At 32.9% G+C, this 14,270-nt stretch overlaps 2 long non-coding RNA genes across 2 annotated transcripts; both read left to right on the top strand.

Annotated features, from left to right (window-relative positions):
* Positions 1-7,019: 7,019 nt before the first annotated feature.
* On the top strand, positions 7,020-8,571 carry LOC127864518 (uncharacterized). Its single transcript, XR_008042067.1, has 3 exons — positions 7,020-7,158; positions 7,644-8,291; positions 8,419-8,571. It is a non-coding gene; the product is annotated as an uncharacterized LOC127864518 (long non-coding RNA).
* A 289-nt stretch (positions 8,572-8,860) lies between these two features.
* Positions 8,861-11,672, top strand: LOC127864517 (uncharacterized). The gene is made up of 4 exons (XR_008042066.1): positions 8,861-8,990; positions 10,234-10,313; positions 10,730-10,951; positions 11,428-11,672. It is a non-coding gene; the product is annotated as an uncharacterized LOC127864517 (long non-coding RNA).
* The last annotated feature ends 2,598 nt before the right edge of the window (positions 11,673-14,270 follow it).

Raw genomic sequence — 14,270 nt, 5'->3', positions numbered from 1 at the left:
CGCCGGCTTTCTCAAGCACAAGAGAATAACGAACCACTCAGTTCGCAAATTACTGGTCCAAAAACTTCGAAATGCAAACATTCCACCCACTGAAACCATGGCCATAACAGGGCACAAAAATGTCCAGTCCATAACCAATTATTCCAACATATCTGTTGAACAGCAGCAAAAGTGATCATTCTTGCTCAGTCCAGTAAATGTAACAATCCAACAGATTCCTCTTGTTCACCTTCATGCACCGAAACTATGGCCGAAATGCAGCCTAGACAACCACTGTCTACCGTCGAACAAGTTGATCTTGATGTTCGCCCACCCAGTCACTTCACCAGAAAATGTCTTTCTCTAGTTCGAACAACTTTGCCTCACAATTCTTTGGTGCCACTTTCAACATTCAAAATGTTCATGTATATAATTAGCTTAAATCCAAGTAATCTTTGTTATTTCGTCACGAAATAACCACATATTATAACAAAGAAGCAAATATTGTGCACCTCGTGATCGACTCGATAGTTTGATATCGAAAGTGAATTGTGTGTGGTGTTAGGCTACGTTGTAAACAAATGTAGTTCCTTGTATATAACAACTTAATGTCATATTGATATCATAAAACTTAAAGATTTGCAATTCAATATGATTAAAATTGTAATTAATAACGCTCGACACTTTGTTACAGAACGATATTCTGATTTAAAAAAATGATTATTTGATCAGCGGTTATTTTTGGAACGCGGAGTAATACACTGACCTTGGTTACACTACAGTCATTATCAAAGTACGACAAACACTCATGAAAACTTATTTTGTTTAAATAAAAAAAGTTTACTGAATAAAAAGTGGGATAAATAGAATAATAGGTTAGTGTTGATTATAGATTAGGTTTATCATGCTTGGCACGAAAACGAAAAAGCCTCGCATGATAAACCTGATATATAATCAACACTAACCTATTATTCTCTATGTCTATTGTTGCTTGTATGTTTACATTGACGAAATGTTAATTTAAGCAATAACTTTCGCACAAACGTTAAGTTTAATTGTGTAAGAACATGTAAGAATGTGCTTTTTAATTCCTAATTGAATAATTAACAACATGTACAATTTAATTAAAGTTTCACTTACAATGCCCCCTTTATAATCTCAAGTAAATGATGCATATATGATATCTATGTAGGACAATTTATACCACATGTTTGATTGGTTCCCAAGTAACTAAGATGACACAATTTTACTAGTTTTAGTAACAGTTACCATAAACGTGACAGGTAAACAATCCCGGATGATGATTTCACACAAGTATCACATATTTTACATGAAGATTAATTAAAACACTTATAAATCAATTTGTTGTAGAGTAAAATGGCAATGTTAAAAAATATATTACATGTACATAGAGAAATAAATCAAGCATTGGAAGTGCAAAGTAATTAATGCTGTGCTCTTCTCATGATTCAGTGGTCGGTAGAAACAGGGGTTTAACAAATGCAAATGACACAATCTCCACTAGTATGCTTAGGTTAACGATTTTTTTTACACTGAACTTCTCACAAATGATATATATTCACCTAGGAACGTTCATGTTTATTGTGTAAATGGTTTTGAATATACCATCGAATAATACTATTGACGGGCGGGCATATAGCAGAACGAACAATATGATATACCCCTAAAATCACGGAATTCATATAAATGTAAGTTCTCCAATTGTGACATACTTGCCGACCATTTTTTACCGACCGAATAAGCGGTGGGACGCCTTTGTATTTGTGATGTCGATTCTTAGTTCATCGTTGTTGATACGAAAGACGCAGTTTCAATATCGCACTACTAAATTAAAAACACCAGTCTTAAATGTACATCTCCTTGTATTTGAATGTTCAAACATGTTTAATTTACATAATTTACATCACATCATTACATCATTTACCCTACAAATATGTCGATAATATTGCAGAATTATTTACTCATCTGATATATATATATACATATGTGTGTGTGTGTGTGTGTGTGTGTGTGTGTGTGTGTGTGTGTGTGTGTGTGTGTGTGTGTGTGTGTGTGTGTGTGTGTGTGTGTGTGTGTGTGTGTGTGTGTGTGTGTGTGTGTGTGTGTGTGTGTGTGTGTGTGTGTGTGTGTGTGTGTGTGTGTGTGTGTGTGTGTGTGTGTGTGTGTGTGTGTGTGTGTGTGTGTGTGTGTGTGTGTGTGTGTGTGTGTGTGTGTGTGTGTGTGTGTGTGTGTGTGTGTGTGTGTGTGTGTGTGTGTGTGTGTGTGTATGTTGTGTATTCACTTATGTAAATCAATAAGTTTGAGTTTCAGTATTTAAGTCAGTAGTTCTGCGTTTGTTGTGAACTTGTGTGTCTTGTATTTCCCATTTGTTGTGTGCCTCTTGTTTCAGCACTTGGTTCCTTGTGATAATAAAGGCCTGTGTTGTATATAAAGCTTTCTCTCCAAATGATGGACATGAAGCTTTCCGTTGTGTGTATTATATTAATTTTCAAAGTCTCTTTCTTCTTAACGGGTCAGTCATTTCAATCAGTGTTACCTTAAGTAAATGTTGGTTGGTATAGTGATATGATTTAGCATTACTTTCATATGACGAATGGTAAGAAATAAAAACATATCATCCAGTGCTCTTATTGTTGTTGAAACTCAGCTTTGAAGATATGGACATACCAATAGTGTATTATTCGGTGTTTTTATTTCAAAACTGTATTAACCTTTAAATGCATTTTAAAATAAAGTGTGATATATCACTTTTGTGTCAAAAGTGTACAAAATCAGGTTGATCGTTCAGTCTTTAGCAAAATGGCAAACAATGTAAATGCTAACTTCAACACAGTCAATCACGATTAAAAAGATTATAACTCTCCGTGCCTAATTGCTAAATATTATATTGATCACTGATCTGTTGACTTTTAGACAAATATATCTAATTGAGAACCCATCATGTATTAGAATGTTGAATGCTGTTGATTCTCTTTTCCAAATAATGGATCTTATATGGTTCACGTTTTCTAAACATGGGTGCAGATCGTGTCCTTAGTAGTTGAACTATTCGCTATTATAGAAAGAACATATGTATAAAATATTGTGCTAGGATGATTAGGATAGACGTACACATGTGGTAGACGTGTGGTACGAGTAATTGTTCAAATACGATACTTAACGATCGACAGTCTTGGCTTATTATGTCTGGAACAGTCTTTTTGTACATCCATGTTTTAAACCGAATCTGAACAATTTTGTTTAGACAATTTTTCTAATCATATTGGTCAAAGAGATATAAAATATGCGAACACAAAACAATAAACTTTTCCCAAGCAGCAAGATGCAACAACACTCGCACGTGGTCCACAATCTACGAGTGTTGTGGATGACTGATTTCAGTGAATTTATATAGTAATTGATTTGTGACAAAATCACATGAATAGTTATCCTTAGCCGTTGTTTGTTGTAATACATAAAAAGTAAAAAAGTTTTGCGTTTAAAACTTAATTAGGTGTTGAGCATAACGTTTAAACTACCTTACGATTTAAATATAATTTATATATAATTGACTTTACTTTGATGACATGTCTAAATTACATGAGTTTTCAATAATAATATGCTAAATGAAAAAAGGGTTTCCATTTTAAAAAGACTAACGTGCAAAGCACATATCTTCATATTTAGGGATATATCGAATTATTTTTTTCGTAATTCAATACATCATGCGATTCAAAAAGCCTTGTGTGGTCTTGAGGATAATAGACGATTGTAATTGTGCAGTTTATGTGACACACATTGTTAAAACCATTATTCCTGGCTTTATACTATTTTATTTCTTGTTATTTTTCCGTTTTTATGTCCATCACGTTTTTTATTCGAATATCCGAAAAAGCATACACCAATTACGAAACCGTTTTCACAATAACCTCAAATTTGCGTAAAATTAAACCTCCGCGTACGTTCTTTATACAAATCTTCTTACAACTCATTCTGATTCATCGTTCTCATTCATTACTTCAAAATCGACAAAATGAATAAACATTATTTTGACCGGTAACACATAAAACATTACCCATTGATCGAATTCAGTCTGATTCATCTTAATGTTTAAAGGAATTTCCCCCAAATCCACATGCGTAGTTGCAACAGTCATCCACTGAAAGTAAAATTTGATAAAATGGTGGTTAACGCTTCATCGATACATGCATTGCTGCTCACAACTCATGACTACTAAATACCATGCCGGAGGACAAATATCATGCTATTTTTAGAACGATTTATACGCGATAAACGAATGCAGCGGCTCTCGGGCGTAGCGATTATTTGTCATTATTTCTTGAAAAACGTGGTGATTGGTATGGGTGGTATGATATATAGAGAATGAGTGTTACTGCCTAATCTTTTTGAAATATATCAGGCTCGGTACGAAAACTAAATCGGCTTGGCACACCTCGCCTTTATTTTATTCTAAGCCTTGTCTGATATATTACAAAACGATCAAGCAATAACTTTTCATTCTCTGTATATCATACAGGGGACATATACATATAAGTGAATAACATGCATATTTAACAAGCATGATTAACTTTCTTGTTTCTGATAAAATTTGGTTATTTAAAGCGAGCGCCAAAGATACCGGGCTTAATTTTTGTGAAATTATAAGTAATTTTGATATAATGATATTCCGATTATAGATAGCTAAATGTTCAACTTAAGCCATTTTAATATATTTACAAACCGTATTATATAGAATAAATATGAAAATCCAGTATCATTATCAGGTCAGATATTCTTGTTAAACACAATTTATCTTTTATTGAAGGTAAGTGAACCTTTGCTCCATACAATATATACAACGCATAACATTGACGTTGCACTCAATATATTGCAGTCCGATTGCATATTTCTATAAAATATAATTTCTCTTTTCTATTTTCCGAATCAATATATTTCGAGGCTACGGCCTTGTTCACGCAACCTATAAGTATGCACCACTTAACATCCTGTATCCGCTTCAACGCTTCACTGCTCTTTCACTGCGAGTTTCGTTATTTATATTGCCAATTTAAATGAAAACGCATTCGAACTTAGTATTATAACACGAACACTATAATTCCCAATAATCAAAATGAAGAAAATGTGTTTGTTTGGTTGTGTTTTTATTCTTATATTCATCTACTTGTTTTTAACCATTGGAAAACATATAAACAGGGGCAATTGTTGGGGAGAATCGTTCGATAATGGTTCTTACAAATGTGCAACGTTCAACAGCAGTATAAAAACATGCGATATGCAGTTTAGGGATAATTGCTCAGAAACTCTAATAATGGGTACGTATACAACTTGAATTTAAAATCCTTTTAATATAATAATGTAGTAATATTGTGCATTCTCATTAGAAACCCGCTTTAGTCTTTAGATTGTTTTTTATTGTTTCCATGTGCATATTTTGATATCAAATTGTAAAATCTTTAAACCGTCATGCAAGTATCATTTACATTTGCCGAGTGATTTGAATTTGAAGAGAAAGCTCACCGTTATTATATGATTTGAATATATAAACGTATGTATCACGAAATGTCATCACAATAAAATTGATTTAAAAAGTATTTTCGCACTTTAATGTTACTATTTTCTTGTGATACTGCCATTTTCGTAATTAACATTTGTATTTGTGTAATGTGCCAAGACCTGTGAAAAATTAAAACACCAGTGATTCCCTGTTCGCATTTCATTTTCTACTAGACACAAAAATGTGTACATTTTATGTGTAATGAATTAGAAATCTACTTTTTCATAGTGATGCACATTTACACAATCAATCAAGGAATATTAATTGTTTAGAGACTTGCGACATCCTTACAATTCGTTTGGGCATTATTATGCAATTTCTCACTTAAACACCATTTCCAAGTAAGAGAGTGCTCGTGCTGGTTCATATGTATACAAAGTAACATAATCCCAATAGCAATTCTCTTTGGGTAACATGCGACACAACAGTCTGAAGGACGAACGAAGAAACATATAAACTGTGCATTGCCGAATGTTTTTCATTTTTAGAGTACTCATCGGTTATGTCATATATACAGTGGAACAACGTGATGCAACAGGCGTTAATTGCAGTCGGAAGCCTAATTGGATGTGCTGCATGCTTGAAATTTGATGGCAGGGAGCATTTTGGAGTCATAGTTGCTTGTTTTATGTTATTTACAGGTATAGTATTACTTAAAGGGGCCTTTTCACAGATTTTGGCATTTTTTAACTTATTCATTAAATGCTTTATATTGCTAAATGTAAACATTGGATCGTAAAAGCTCCAGTAAAAAATCAAGAATAAAATTAAAAAAAGGAAAAGAACATTGCCCGGAGCAGGTTTCGAACCAGTGACCCCTGGAGTCCTGCCAGAGTCCTGAAGTAAAAACGCTTTAGCCTACTGAGCTATTCCGCCGAGTACACATGCTAGACGTATTTTATACCTTATATAAGCAATCTTCGTAGTTTCACAAAATTTAACGACAAAAACAGAACTCTCCAAATTATTCAATCGTTTCGCGTTGCAACGCTTTATAATTTTTAGGTTTTAAAATCGTCAAAAGATGCATATAATGGCTATATTAGACCATGGTAAATGTTCCGTATTACTGTTTCCTCACAAATATCATAACTAAAACGAAAATGTGCGAATCTGAAACAACTTTTTTCAATTTTGTCAATTTACCAAAGCGTGAAAAGATCCCTTTAATATGTTTATGACATGTGTTTATTCTTATAATATTACAACTCCATATATATTTCCTCGAATAAACATATACACTTAATATGTCGGATTGTCTTGTTTATGTAATTACAGCGAAAATCTATTCGCTGAGACAGATGGAAACGTTCATCCTTGATTTATAGCTTTGTTGAACCGGATAAGAGAGCTAACATGGTATACATTTAAAAAACACAATTTGTAGAGTATCCGTGACACAGTTGTTGAATCAATTGATATTAAATATTTTTCACCAAATTATCATTCAGAGGCAGTTCCCTTTTCGAACTACGTGCTTATACTCACCTTAGTTGGCCCAGCTAATGGATTTATGGCGGCCAGCACAACTACCTCTTTCCGTGTGTTTGCAAGTATTGAAGGACTCCTGACTGGTTTAAACCTGGCATTAGTAATAGCCTCAGGTATTTACGGCATGATTAATACTTCCTGATAAAAATGAATTTGATATAACATTATTCAATGCTTTTCGGTGGTTTATAATGAAATATTGAATTAAAACGGATAAATCACTGTTACAAACAATGGATATTAAAAGTGACAATTATCGAAAAATTTCATTGTTTGATTTTTATAATATTTTGTTTGCATACTAAAATGAAATTTTGATTCGGTGGAATATCGGTTGTATTTCACTCGGGATTATGAATTTAAATCGATATTCCAACATATACAGCAAATACCCTAAATACCCTCTACGTTATGTCCTAGATTGTCATTACATTACAGTGGTAAACTGTCCGATAGTGTTCTTCATAATACACTTATATACACGCACACACATATATATATATCCCAAGATTATTCTTATTTATTAGTTTTCATCTCAGTAACATACTAATCTTCTTGAATTTAAACAGTACTGACATCGATTTCTATCCGCTTGCAGCAGTAACTTATCGCCGATCCCAAACCAACTTGGTACAACCACAACTTGCACTTATTCGTGTCGAATATGGGAAAACAGTTAGGAAAGAAAGTGACCGCGGTAAAATGCCAACAACTGTTGAAATCGAAAACATTTACAGCTCAAACAAAACAGATTTACGAGATGAATTGTCATGGGTACTACACCAATTGTGGATACAACATGCCCACTTAATCGGAAAAGGCAAAGATGCTAAAGGGCTTGCACATCGTTACATTGATATTCAAAGTATAAGACCTGTTAAAAATCACTATGCTTTATGGAGATACAGTTGTCGAAGGCAGAGAATATTTGATTTTGCTGCATCGGTTGGTGGTCATTTGAAAAACCTTCAAAACTACAAAAACGAATGTGGGTGGGTTTGTAAAACACATGTTGTTGACACTGACACTGTTTTGCGAGAAAATTCTACTTTGGTAAAAGAAAAATTGTCGAACAATGTTGATAAAAGTATAAATGAATATTATCTGTTCCATGGGACACGTTCTTTAAACGCAGATTCTATTGCAAAGAATGGATTTAACGTCAAAAAATGCAGATCTGCAATGCTTGGAAGAGGGATTTATTTCACAGATAGCCTCGTAAAAGCCGATCAGTACACACATCCAGGTACACTTATGTTGGCTTTAGATATTACATCAGACATGAATTCACATACATTTAAATAGATTTGCCACTTTGGTACAAGCTTAACTTCAGCATCGACTAACCGATGTGTTCTTCTTGTATTTCATAGATGATAGCGGTATGTGTTGCTTGATAATGGCAAGAGTTCTTCTCGGTGACTTTGTAGTTGCCCCGAACCATTCCGACATTCCGTCGACAAGCATTCAGCCGCCATGCAAGGAATGCATGACCACCGTGTGTAAGAAGAAGATGTCAGACAATCCACATCCGAGATTTGACTCAGTCGTCTATACTGGTGGATTGTACAAGGAATTTGTTGTGTATGATAACTGGCAAGCATATCCAGAATTTATCATTTTCTATAAACGTTTGTAAAAGCAATTAAAGGGGCTTGTTCACACTTAAATTGCATTTTTTTGAAGTTTTTCATTTAATGCTTTAAATTGATAAATTTAAACATCGCAAATAACGTGCTCCAGTATAAAACAAAAATAAAGTTAAAATAAGAAAGAAAAAAGTAAGCCGCACCAAGGCTCGAACCACTGACCCTTGGATCGGTTTTTTCCCCGACTAAATATAGATTTTAAATATAAATTTAAATATAAACACGCATTGTGACAACAACAACAACAACAACAACACATATGGCGGAATCTGTATTGTCAAACACGGAAGAAGAAGGTAAAATATGTTTTTTTATTGTAAAACTCAATAGTGCGCTTGATTTTTTTTTATAAAAGTAGATTAAAATAGTATAACTGATCAAATGATTCGTTTTCGTTACACAAGTATATGCATATACATCACAGAACGCGTAAATACTGATTCTCTCGTTTACACTTAAGTTACAGACAGAGACTAAAATTAAAAGCCAAGTTGAATACAGAATTAAATTTAGTATTCGCGCAAATAAATTGAATTTATCATTAGCCTTGGAGTACTGAGATCATTTAAACATTACAGTATCTTTTTCTTTCCTCATAACTGACAGTGACAACATTATTTGTTGGCAGGCAATTCAAGATGCTGTGCATTTATTGACATATTCGTTATTGTGTGTTATATGACAATGACATTTATTATTAACTAAAATGCATTTGAATGGTACTGGTAGTTTATTAATTTAAACCCAAAACTCATAGTTAACCCTTTAAGCGCTGGAACCGAATTTTGAAGGCCTTTGCAAACAGTTTGGATCCAGATGAGACGCCACAGAACGTGGCGTCTCATCAGGATCCAAACTGTTTGCTATTCTGACAGTATTCTTTGAAAAAAATCGAAGAAATGGCTAATTTTAGAAATTCAGCGGATGACATTTCAGCAGATGACAAATTTCCCAGCATGCAAAGGGTTAAAATGTATTTATATCAGTTTCTTCTGCACAGCTATTTTATAAATAAACTGAATAACCAAAATATTTTTGAAAATAGTAACACAGTTTAGTAATTCATGGCATCAAATGCATGTAGCTGGCGCCAGACAACTCGCCCCAATACCAACTTGCCCCAAAACAAACTCGCATCAAACATATGGTCACTTGCTCCAACCAAGAGACAACTCGCCCCAATTTATTTTCGTGCATCTTATTGTTTCTTTATTTAAAGTATTTTATCTTTATATTCTTTGTCAATTTAGCAAAGCACGTATATATTTTGATAAATGTGTATTTCAACAGTACATTGTATTTTGAATAAATCAAATACAGGTCATCTGAAATGCATGTATCATTATATTTGTAAAAGCCAAGAATATTCTGGATATTCCTCTTTTTTCAATTGTTTTGAATATCCTCAAGATTTTATTTCCTGAATGTCGAAGAAAACTTATTAGATAATAATACCACATATTTACAATTCACTTTTTTAATAGAGACCATATATAGTTTTAAAAAGTGGTTTAAATTGTGTATTTACTTTTTCAATAGGATACAACTATAATTAAACCAAGAAGTTTATGAAGAAGGGATCACTGGATTTTGTCACTTTGGTACAAGAAACAGAAAAGGTATACTTACTTAGCTGCATTTTTTCTGTTGATTTCAATGAGAATATTGAAATAATTTGTAGATAATGTTTTAAGATATTCAGGCAAGTTGAGATTTCATTGAAAAAAAAATGTCATTTCACAATATTCTTGAATGGAAACAGAAAAAACACAGGTCAATGCACTTATTGTTGATATATAAAACAAAGTCTTTGTATGTAAAACTGTGTTGCTACATGAGCAAAGAATTTAAAAAATGATCCTACACTACACTAGGTGAATATTGAAATTTTACACCAAAAAACTGACAGGAATGTTTAAAAATGGTGTCATGAAAAATAAAAAATTCTATATGTACATGTTGCTACATCTTGTGTCAAAATTCTTAGCTTTATGTTCAAAACATTTATTGTTAAATGCAGAAATGTCTTTTCAAGGATATCATAGACCACCTTACTTATACGGAAGCATAGGAGCTGTTGAAGGAAATTGCTGCAAGACAGTCAGCAGTTATCACTGACAGCCTGCCCTGGCCCAGCTTGGACCATCCTCAAACTAACCATGATGGTGTGTTTGCAAGAATTGTCCATTTGGTAGACCATGATGAAGACCAGCTTTGTTGTGGCATGGCCTGACAATACTGTACAAGCCAGAGACCAGTATGTTTACTGTTGTTGAATATGACCCATTTTTCATGTTTATTTTTCTGTGGGCTTGTTTAACAGAATTAATAATGCACTTTATCTATTTCATATATGTTATTTTTCTGTGGACTTTTTAACGGAATTATTAATGCATTTTATCTATATCAAATATTTTATTTGTCTGTGGGCCTGTTTAACGGAATAAGTAATGCATTTTATCTTTATCAAATATTGTTGCTTGTAATATGAATATAGAACACGTAAAACTACTCAGGTAATTGTCTCAGCTTAAAATCAAAAGTGTAGAAAATTTAACTCATTTACCTTCGAAACAGTGGCCATTATGTTCCTGCATCTTAAAAATTGGACAATAACAGTTTATATATATATATATATATATATATATATATATATATATATATATATATATATATATAGATAGATAGATTTAGCAAGGGGTTTTGAGTTTTTTATGTGTTCATATTTTTCAGAAAAAGGGTTTAGTGGTGACTGATCCTCTCACCCTCCTTATCCAGGATGCGTTTTGGAACAACGTGGCAATGAAGATGTGGAGGACACAGATTGATCACAGTACATCCTTTGGATACATGGACACCTTCAACGGGACGACAACAAAACTGTACCTGCCTTTTTATGAAAGGAAGTAGTTAATAAAATTATTGTTAACAGCTTTTTTAGTCTTGTTGTTTATGAATGCTTGCAACATTTAAGTCGAAAAACGGTCGTTTTAAATTTGAATCTTCAGTAATGAATTTTTTATTAAATGATGTAATCTTTTTTCTTTCAATATAGTTTAAATAATAAGAAGATAATTATCCTTTGTATACAAAATGAAAACCAAGTTTACTGTTTTATTAATCATTATTTATTTATCTTGTTCTTTTGTCAGAAATATTACAGGGGCATACATACAGTATTCCTTAAATAAAAGGGGCAGTTCTTAGAAAATAAACATGTAGAGTAGCAATGCATATTGAAAGTTTTTCCACATTTATAACCAGCAACAATATGTAAGTATTATAATGTAACAAAAATTAATACTATGAATTTACTACTGATTTTGCCGTGCCTGTCATCAAATAAACATGTTTTACTGAAAGTTTCTTAAAAGATGTTATGTAGAAGATTTAATCAATCATTTAATAAATATTTGAGCCACGCTCTGGGAAAAGGGGGTTTAATGCATGTACTTGAGGTTGTCCAAGATTAGGCTGTGCAGACTGCACATGCTAATCAGGGGCAACACTTTCCGCCTTATCTGGTTTTCTCTAAGAGACTCCCTTTGAACAACAAATACAATAAAGCAGCAATTGTCTGCCTGATTGGTATGATCAGCACAGGTTAATCTCGTACGACAATTTACGCGCATGCATTAAGCCCAATTTTCCCAGAGCAAGGCTCACCTATTTAGGTTTTAGCTGTCTATATGCTCTTTAACTTTTGAATCATGATGCAGTTTCATATAATAATGTATTAGGAGTCGTTTTTAATTGATGCATATTCTTTTGTTCAGTGTTGAACTCAACATGTATTATAATAAGGTGTTCACTTAACATTCTTGCAGTAATGTTTTGCTGTGTAATATACATGTAATAATAAATCAAAATTGAACAACTAGCTTCTTATTTCTTCATGTTATTAAAACATTTACAACCAAAACAACAAAATCCATATCATATTGAACACAAAACATAATACTCTATATTCATGAAACAAAACTATAATTGATAACATTTTGAATAAATGTTTCCAACTTTCAACATTTGACAGATCAAATTATTTCTGAATTCCACCATTTTTTTATTGATGGATAAACAGCACTTTATCATCTTTATGACAGTTTATGTAAGGCTATTACAATAAATGGTTGCTTAAAGACTGATAAACAATGGAAAACAATACATAGTCTATATATAGCATTGTGCTTTGATGTCCTTGTTAATGGAACATAATCAAATGTGGTGTGCAGCACGCACTCAACATTGACTATGGTAGCTTATACCTAAAAGAGTCAATAATTCCTGTTCATAGTCTTTACTTGTGACAAAAAATCAGGAAAATGCTGAGCCCAGTGTTTATTTAGCTATTTGCCAGACAAGGTTTTCACAAATTCTTCTGTTTCAGAGTGACCTATATCAAATACTTTGGATCCTCTATTGTAATAACAAAACAATTAATTCACCATGTTTGATCATGGGTCGTCCATAAAAAACTTAACACAAATCACGATACATAACACCTATAAGAGTCAACAATTCCTGTTAATGGTCTTGACTTGTGACAAAAAAATCTGGAATTTGGCCCATTGTTTATGTAGTTATTTGCCAGACAAGGTTTTTACTTATTCTTCTTTTTCAGAGTGATCTATGATTGAATACTTTGGATCCTATATTTTTATAACAAAAAAATTAACAAAATTCACAATACCTTACACACTTTAACTCAAATACATATTCTCATGGCATTTCAGGGCACTTGTATGCTATGTTCATCAGTATTTTATCAATGATATTTCTGCCCTATGTTTATAAGCAGTTCACTTATTAAAATCACATTTTATCACCATGATGATGACAGGACAGTCGACCATAATGTCACACATTTGGTCACGCCTTCATATTACACAAATAAATTCAAGCATCATTTCAAATACTAAAGTCATCTACTGACTGAAAAAACAGCCAGGGTCACACATGCACTTTCATACTCAATGGTATACATCCTATAAAACCATGCTGCCAAATTCACACAACATGTTCCTACCCATAGTCAGTTATCATTGATTTCAGCTTTGTCAATTTTTTAATTCATAATAATGGTATGTTGAAGTTAGTTAAAACAACATAGTTACATACACCATGTAACAATTTGTATGAGTAAATCTTCATATTGTTTCCGGGTTGCTTGTCCTTGACCTATTGGAAATTGCAGCTCCTCATTAGCCGCAGGTGGATATATAAGGGGCAATTGTAGAGGCAATCAGCTTTGGATAAGCTGAATCAAAAAGGAACTTTGATCGAAGGATTTTTTCCTTGATGATCTCTGTGTACTCAGTGCATGTACGTGTATCCCTTCTTTTCATTGATTGGCACCACCGCCTAATTGTTGGCTGCCTTCAATTTACACTGAATAATATATAAGCATATTTGTAATTTTGAAATGTACACTAAAACTTATCATAAAAACTATGTTTGAAATTTGTTTGCTATTTTAAACATTTTTATATATATCATGCCAATCAGGTAACATACCAATACTTTTCTGGGCTACTTGATTCACCAGTATTAACTTATGAACCTACCAATACTTTTCT

The sequence above is a fragment of the Dreissena polymorpha genome, chromosome 1 (assembly GCF_020536995.1).
Source record: "Dreissena polymorpha isolate Duluth1 chromosome 1, UMN_Dpol_1.0, whole genome shotgun sequence".
NCBI classification, from domain to species: domain Eukaryota; kingdom Metazoa; phylum Mollusca; class Bivalvia; order Myida; family Dreissenidae; genus Dreissena; species Dreissena polymorpha.
Note: the sequence above shows the minus strand (reverse complement) of the source record. Positions and strands in the feature narration are given on the sequence as shown.